This window comes from Monodelphis domestica, chromosome 4, assembly GCF_027887165.1.
Source record: "Monodelphis domestica isolate mMonDom1 chromosome 4, mMonDom1.pri, whole genome shotgun sequence".
NCBI classification, from domain to species: Eukaryota; Metazoa; Chordata; class Mammalia; order Didelphimorphia; family Didelphidae; genus Monodelphis; species Monodelphis domestica.
The window spans coordinates 302,940,099-302,948,992 of record NC_077230.1 but is presented as its reverse complement, the minus strand read 5'-3'; positions in this window follow the sequence as shown (position 1 = coordinate 302,948,992).

Below are 8,894 nucleotides of genomic sequence, written 5' to 3'. Positions count from 1 at the left end.
ATCTTGGCTCCAAAATTTACTACTTACATGGCTATGGACAAACCATTTAACCTCTCTGAGATTCCATTTCATTTTTTGCAAGATAGTACTATTAATAGTATTTTAATTACTGTTTCTTCCCAGAATTGATTTGAAGAAAATGTGAAGCCCATAAAAATGAGATGGACATCTGGGAATAGTGGGGAGATCACCAGACATGGAATCAGAAAGGTTAAATCCCAGCTCAGACAGCTGTGTGATCCTGGAATAGTCACTAACCTCACTGAATCTTCTTCAGAAGTTTATAGAGAAGATTAAACAAGGATTTAAAGTATGTAAAGAACTTTATAAATCTGAAAGCACTCTGTAGAAATTTGAGCTATGATCATGGGTACCAAGGATGTGAGATCTTTCTCTGTGGGATTCACAGAGAATAGTTTTAAAGGCTTCCCAGCCTGACCAGCACCCAGGAGAGACCAGGACAGTGGTCAGTGCCTATTGGAATGCTCCCCCACAATCAGGTTTGAGCAGCTCCAACAAAAGCAGGAGCATTTCTATGCTTAGTCCTTAGCTAAGTTCCCCAGGAGTGATGGCTTCTGCTGGTGCTCATCTCATCACAGGTCACCTAAGCACCCACAATACCAATTGTGACAGGAACAATCTTCTTTCCTCTGAAACTAAATTTTTCTTTTCTCCCTCTTATGAGGCTATGTTCCATGCATGTAGGCTTCTTGTAATATTTTCTCCTTAGCTTGGAAGCTCTTGAATTTGGCAGTTACATTCCTGGGGGTTGTTTTATGAAGATTTAATATAGAGGGTGATCTGTGGATTCTTTCAATGTCTATTTTGCCCTCTTGTTAAAGAACATCAGGGCAGTTTTCTTGGATAATTTCTTGTAGTATGATGTCAAGGTTTCTGTTTATTTCTGGGTTTTCAGGTAGACCAATGATTCTCAAATTGTCTCTTCTAGATCTGTTTTCAAGGTCATTAATTTTCAAAGTGAGATATTTCATGTTTCCTTCTATTTTGTCATTCTTTTGACTTTGCTTTATTAATTCTTGCTGTCTTGTGAGATCATTGGCTTCTACTTGCCCAATTCTGGTCCTTAAAGCCTAGTTTTCTGCTATGATCTTTTGATTTTCTTTTTTGGTTTGGTCTGCCCTGATTTTCATGACTTCCAACAGATCATTTCTGGTCTTCAATTTGCCTATCATTTCATTTAATTTCTGGACTTCTTTTTCCAAGTGGGAGATTCTGTCTTTTAAACTGTTATTTTCTTTTGTAACTATTTTCTCACTTTTCTTGCCAAGATTCTTCTATCTTTCTCATTTGATTCATCATCTCAAATTTAAGCTCTTCAAGAGCTTGTGACCAATTTCCATTTTTTTAGAAGGTTTGGATGTGCTTACTTGTTTGTCATCCTCTGAGTCTCCTCTGTGGTCTGGATTTTTTCTCCATAAAAGTTATCCAGGTTCAATGCCTTTCTCTTGTTCTTTTTGGTGGTTGAAGATTGTATTTCTTAGGCATTGTTAGCCATTGCTATGTTGGTTTTTCCTTCCCTTCCCAGCCAGAAGTCTGTGTGAGGAGGACAGGCTTTCTGTGTATCAAGCTACAGATTGGTTTTGCCTGAGGCTATTTTTTGAGTCTCTGCAGCTTCTACTGTGTGCTACCCCTCTCTGCTCTATCTCTGTGCCCAAGGCCTGTGTGCCTCAGTCTCCTGGGTCTCAAGTCTAGCTACTCTCAGGGGTAAGTCCCTGGTGTTCTTAGCCAGGTCCCAAGAACCTAGAGATTGCCCCTTGCTCACTCTGCTTATGGTTTGCTGGCACCATAGGTGGAGTGAGGGAGGGTTGATCAGCTCATGTTTTGGTGGGAGCTATTTCACTCCCTTATAGCGTGGAAATGCCCAAATCCTGTGTACCTTCAATGTTGCACCCTACTGTGGAGCCCCTTCATTCATCTGAACTTGTTTTTTTTTCCTTTTGAGGTACTCTGTCTTGGTTGGTGGTGAGGAGAAGAAGACTCCTGCCTCTACACTTTAGCCATCTTAACCTGGAAGTTATTCTGTACATCTAGGGAAGACTATCCAGTGGGATATTCTGTTAACAGAACCATCAATAAAACAAATGTTCAGTAGAATATACCATTTCTGGAGTCCAGTTATGATCTGGGCCAGGCTCCTCTAGCTTTCTAGAACCTTTTTTAAAGGGTCCCTGTGTTTGCCCATTGAGGACTATACCACATCCCATGCTCCCTTCACTCCCCCACCCCGACCAAGTCTTAGTTTCTGGCTCACCACCCCAAGAGGTGTCTCTTATAGGCCAAAATAATATTTTTCTCTAAATTAATCTTGACCTTAAGACCACGCTTGAAATTGCAACATTAGCACATAGATAGGTCCACAACCCAGGCAGGATCCTCATATTAAATTCTCTACCCCAAGCCATTCTTTGATTATCTGCACCTAGACCGATATTCAAGCAAATGAAACTGTATATTAAAGCCACGGTACATTTTACATGACCCAAGGCAGCCATATGCTTGAAGATTGGTGGGACTGTGGAGGAAGCCTGCCAATTTAGACCCATTACTTATGATATGGAATTTCTCTAGTGCAGGTACTACCCCTGCCGAGAGTTATCTAATAGGCATTTTTGCTGAAGTCAGGAAAATGATGCAAATGACCCATTAGGAAAGAGGCCTGAGATTCTAGCCTCTGGCTCAGCCTGCCCCCTCCCCACACTGTATCTGCTCCTTGTCAGTTCTAATGACAAAACCAATCCTTTAGGAAGGTCTCCTGGAAGCTTCATTAATTGGGAGGGGGAGAACAAAAAGGGGACCACCCTCTGCAAATGTCAAACAGATGCAAACTCTTCCCTGGCTTAGTCTGCTGCTGTCAGGAGCAGCAGGGGGTGGTGAGACAGCTTCAAGGTGTTGCTGGTGTGTGAGCATTGCTGAAGGGCAAGAGAGCCAGGCAGCTGCCAGAGCTTGTCTGTGAGGCTCTCCAGGCATCCTGACATGCCGGTAAGGATGGCTGCCTCACCATCTCCCAGCCCTGCCTCTCTTTGTTCCTGCATCCAGGATCTAGGAAGAGAAAGTGACCAAAAGATGCCAAGTGGTCCCTGGCCCTAGGAGGATGCTAGTGCTCTCTCTCTCTCTCTCTTTGTCTCTCTCTCTCTGTCTCTCTGTCTCTGTCTCTGTCTCTCTGTCTCTCTCTGTCTCTCTCTCTCTGTCTCTCTCTCTGTCTCTCTCTCTCTGTCTCTCTCTCTCTGTCTCTCTCTCTCTGTCTCTCTCTCTCTGACTCTCTCTCTCTGACTCTCTCTCTCTGACTCTCTCTCTCTCTGTCTGTCTCTCTCTGTCTCTCTGTCTCTCTCTGTCTCTCTGTCTTTCTCATATATATATATATATATATATATATATATATATATATATATATATGTGTGTGTGTGTATATATATATATATATATAAGCCTTCCAGCCCCACTCAGTACCCTGGGTTCCAGGGGTTAGAGCTGTGATGCTTTCCTCCCTCAGACCCAAGGAGCACAAGATGTAAATCTTCCTAGAAGCAGCCTGCTGACTAGGCTCCTTGGGGAAAATAAGGACAGAAAAACCCTGGCAAAAATGATGTGATCCAGATCCCCAAAAAGCCCAGCTCCTCCTGCCTTTGGTGTGTCAAGACAAGTGTGTCCTGCAACTCCTGACTGACTCCCCCCAGCCTGGCACAAGGTGGAACAAAAGAAGCTGGGTTCAGCACTTCTGATAGCCTCATGTAGAGCACTGGGACCTCAAGGCTGGGTTATAACAACCAGTACCTGGGTGACACTTTACTTTGGAGAGCCCACTCCCCACTCTCCAGGCAAAATTACAAGATACCCCTAATCCACGTGCCAGAAAAAGTGTCCTCTCTATAAATAAGGAAGCCATCTTGGTCAACTTGCTTGGTTTGTGTTAGATTTAAAATGGTTGAGGTCTTAAACTGTAGTGATTAAAATGGTGGAAGATATAAATTGTGATAGATATAACAGAGGGTGAGTAAATTTGATCGCAAATATGTTTCACTACAGTGTCTTGGTTTTTAAATCAAATATAAGGTGGTCACCAGGGAAATATCCCCAATTATTCAAATACCCAAGTCAACTGGGTTTTATAGAGATTTTAATTAATACAAATGTGGAATTAAAGAAAAGAGAGAAAGAGAGAAAAAGGAAATAAGTATGAAGGTCCTTAAGCCAACATGGCCTAGACCTGAGTCTTAAGAGAGAGAGATCAGTCAGTCAGTCTTTTAACACTCACCACAAGGTCTGTCTAAGCAAGGATTCTAGTGACACCAGGCCAGCTCCATCTCAGCTGACTTCACCAGAGAGAGTTCCAAAGGGCATCTCTCCAGAGCCTCCAGAGGGACAGAGTCCCCTCAGAGGAGCTCCAGCGAGATCTCCTTAGAGATTGTCCTCCAAGAGCTTCCCTTCTCCAGAGCCTTTCTCAAGAGATTCTTCCCAAGTGATCCTCATCAGAGATCATCCAAAAGTATTCTCTTTCAAGAGATTCTGCTTTTTCTTATATAGGGGTTTTTCTCCTATGTCACCTCCCCTAAGTCCTTACATCTACCAGTCACTGTAGACATTTTCCAAAGGACAACCCATCTGAATTCCTGCTAAGTCAACAAATTTCCTCAGTAAATCTGAACCAGAAAAAATGCTGCTGTGTCGACTAATCTCCTCAGTAAGTCTGAACCAGTGAAAACACAGCTGAGTCAACTAATCTCATCAAGAGAAAATTTGCCCGACCCTTTTAGGTACCTAGCATCTCATTGTATCAATTCTAAAAAACAGGCATGGCTCAAAGAACTCCTTGCCTTATTATAAGCATGGGTCCAAGTACTTTCATTGTTTAGCAAGGAGTTTTCTCCCCTAAAGCAGTCTTAAGTACAAGTGGAGTAGAGGTCCTCCTATACCAAGGAGTTTCTCATCAAAATGGGGAATGTTCCCAGTCCAATGGGGAAATTTTTAACATTCACAAGTCTGAGAAATTTCAAGGTTTACATTTGTCTCCTTCCTACCACATGTCTTTCAGCAATTTTGATTCAACACAAATTTATTAAATGCTTACTATGTGCAAGGCACCAATGCTAATTACTAAGGGCACAGGGATTTTTCAGATAACCTGTTCTATCATGCATTCCTGTTCTCAAATAGTCCTGCAATCTAGAAAACTCATTCATACCCCTCATCCAGCAAAGGTTGGGGGAGAGTAGATTATTTACTGCCTTTTTAACAGTTCTCACAAAAAAATCTCAGAAAGACAAAATTATTGGCTAGTTATTGGCTAAATCTAGAGACTTTTTGTGTTATCTGATTGTTTCATTTATCCATAAGTTAAGTATTGACCGTAATTCAAGATCAAAGTAGGTCAGAGTAGAATAGGAAGATTCCCATATTATTTATCATTTATTACTATTGCTTGAATCTAATTTCATGTGACTAGAGAATGTTTGAACCCAGAATATCACCCCGATTTCCATAACTCCCTAGGAAAACCAGAGATGACTAAAAGGGAATTTGGAGTTCCATATCTACCCAAAACATTATTGTTTTGAGTCCCCACCATCAGATCCTGTTTTGGGTCTACCCAAGCTTGAGTTGTGAGTTTCCTTGTGTTTTGACTTTATCAAAATTTTATTGAATGTTTATATTTGCTAATATATTCATCTCAATCTATCTTGCTTTCAAATGCCCTCTTGGCAAAATTACTTAACTGGGTTTTCAGGGGTTTCCTTGTCTAAATCCTTGATAATGTAAAGGATGAGAGGAAGCCATACCTCCTTTCAGACTAGCTTTCCTCTACCAAAACACCTAATAAATTTCTTTCTATAACTATTTTAGATTTGGCAGTTGGTTCTCATCAACAATACCCAGTATATCATTTATGCCAGGAGTCCCTAACAGTTTCTTGTGTCCTAGATTCCTTGATGAAGTATATGGGCTCCTCATAATAATATTCTGAAATGCATAAGGTTATATGAGCCTCCCAGCATCATTCAATGCCCTGAGTTCCAGAAGGGTGGGGCTAGAATGTTTTCCTCCCTTAGAACTAAGAGGCACAGGGTATAAGATCTCATAAATGAATGGTATTTTTTTCTTTCTCTTTTAAAAAAATATTTATTTACTCTTACATTAAAATTCCAGAGTATCACCTCCCTCCCCACATTAGAGAAGGTATTATTTAACCAAAAAGATACACACAAACACACACACACACACACACACACACACACACACACACACACCTCTGTCTTGCTTGTTTCTATTTATCAGTTCTTTCTCTGGAGGTAGATATACACAAGTTATTCTTCAAACAATATTTCTGTTGCTGTATATAATGTTCTCTTGTTTCTGCTCATTTCACTCTTAGGAAGCTTATTATATTGACAAACAGTTTTAAAAATATATTTTAAAAAACAAGTTTATAGATGCTATATTAAGAATCCTAGCATTTAAGAAAGTCTGAACTAACTTTTAGAATTGTAGTGAGGAAAGGAAGCAAGTTTAATATATATGTTCATTTTTAAATTTTGTTTTATTTTTTTAAAAAACCCTTACCTTCCATCTTAGAATCCATACATGTATTGGTTCCAAGGCAGAAGAACAGTAAGGGCTAGGCAATGAGAGTTAAGGGACTTGCCCAGGGTCATACAGCTAGGAAGTGTCTAAGATCAGATTTGAACCCAAGACCTCCTATTTCTGGGCCTGGTCTTCAATCCACTGAGCCACCCAGCTGCCCTCTAATCTGTATGTTTGGATGAAGATTCAATCTTTAAAATTCTAATTTATACAACCTACCCTGATATTATACACATAGGATTATCTTCTTTTAATTCTTTCCCCACTCCACATTTACAGCTCTTCTTCTGAAAACAGTAATCTAATCAATTTTACTATTGCCTCTAGAAAGGGAAACTTCCCTGCGTCTTCCCCAGACCCTCTTTGCCCTGGCCAACACTCCCCCTGTATATGTTGTTTCCCCCATTAAAACATAAACTCACTGAAGCAAAGACTATCTTGCTTCTGTATTTTTTATCTTTAGCACAGTCAATTCTACCATAACTCACATTTCAAAAACATAAATTTATTCCAACTCAATCGATATCAAGTCATTTTTGCTATAGCTAATATATCAATTGCACTGGAATAAATTCATGTTCCCGAAACATAAGTTCTAGTGGAACTCCCGCATTAAGGAATCATTCTAAGCGTAACTGAATATCAAGTTTGCTTCTGCTCAATTTCTTCCACAAGACACAGCAAGAATGCAAAAAAATGGCACCAGTTCATAAGAATTCCCCAGCTGCAACCCTTCCAATGCCCACTTCCATGAGCATACTTTAGATCTTTGTCAAGGAAAGTGCTATATTTATTGTTTCACTCCCAGGAACAATGAGCAGAGAAGGACTGCCTCCTCCCACCTCCACCTCACCCAGAAATTATAGGACTGCCCAACTTACTTATGCAGCCTGGAGTACAAGCCAAGCATCAACCAAGACCATAAAAGTGGCCCCATGGGGGGGGGGGGGGAGTAATGTATTTCTTAACCACTTAAAATGTCCTAAAGCTCTGCTACCATTTTTATTAGGATCCTCTTATTTTAATGTATTACTGACCCAGTTTTTGAGCATTGTGCCCCTTAAACCCCCCACCCCCATAGGCTCTATAAATTGTATTGCTTGATTTTGAAGAACTTGGCAGTTTGGTGAAATTCATTTATTCCATTATAGCAGAATTATTCATACTGTTGGAAATACTTTTAAAAGACTTGATTTGTTTATTCTTTCAAAGTAAGCATACTTCTGCTCAGTGGCAGTAGGAAATCGCCAAAGATTTTTTGATGCTGTATTAGATTGATTCCATCCATGCATAAAAAAACATGAATCTGAGGGCAGCATAAGGATGGACTGGAAATGGAAGAGTGGAGGCAACAAGGCCTTATGAGAAGGCCATTGCAATAGTTCAGGTGACTGATTGAATATGAGAGATGAGGAAAAAGAGCGGAAGAAAGTCAGCTCTAAAGTTTTAAACATGGGGATTGGAGTGGCTGCTGACGTGTCTGATGAAAGTATTAAAAGTCAGGAGGGAGAGCAGCTTTAGGGGAAAGGACAATTGGCTCATTCCAGAGGGGCTGGTGGGGAATCTAAGTGGAGATATTTTGAAAGCAATTGAAGATAAGGGTCTGGGGCTCAGAAGAGAAGTAGAGCTGGAGATGTAGTTAGAAGTCATCTACATAAACTTGATAGACAAGCTTGGAAGTGAATTTGATTGACAAGGGGAAAAGGATATAGAGAGCCATGGACATGTACATCTATTACCTTAAGAAGCTCTAAAATTCAGTTCAGTATATGAGACTCTCATATATGATATTTACATAAAATATCTAAAATACCTATTGCTAGGTATTCTAGATGGTTCATATTTGTCTTACAATTATTTCTATTAAAGGATCATTCAAGAGGCAGGATTGCTCAGTGGGTAGAGAGCCCCCCTCAACTTCAGGAAGTCCAGGATCCTTTCTCTTATACATATTGGCTCAGTGACCCTAAGCAAGGCACTTAGCCTCCCAATACCCCCAGGCAATGCTCTAAAACTATTAAATTGCAGAACAGTTGATAATCTACATTGGCAGAAGGGATTTCTTCAGTCACAATTCCCAATAGTTCACCAATGAAATTACCTTTCAGCCTCCCTTCTCCCCAGATAATTCTCAGCAAGATCTCTTTTTACAATAGTGAACTGTTTAAAATATTTCTGTTTGCAACAAAAAATGGATTTACCCAAACTTTTGAGAAATGCATTATGTCAGATCAGACCATAGGTAAACCCCAATGCTGTGGGCAAGGAAATAGAGAGATTAGAAATAAAAGTACAGA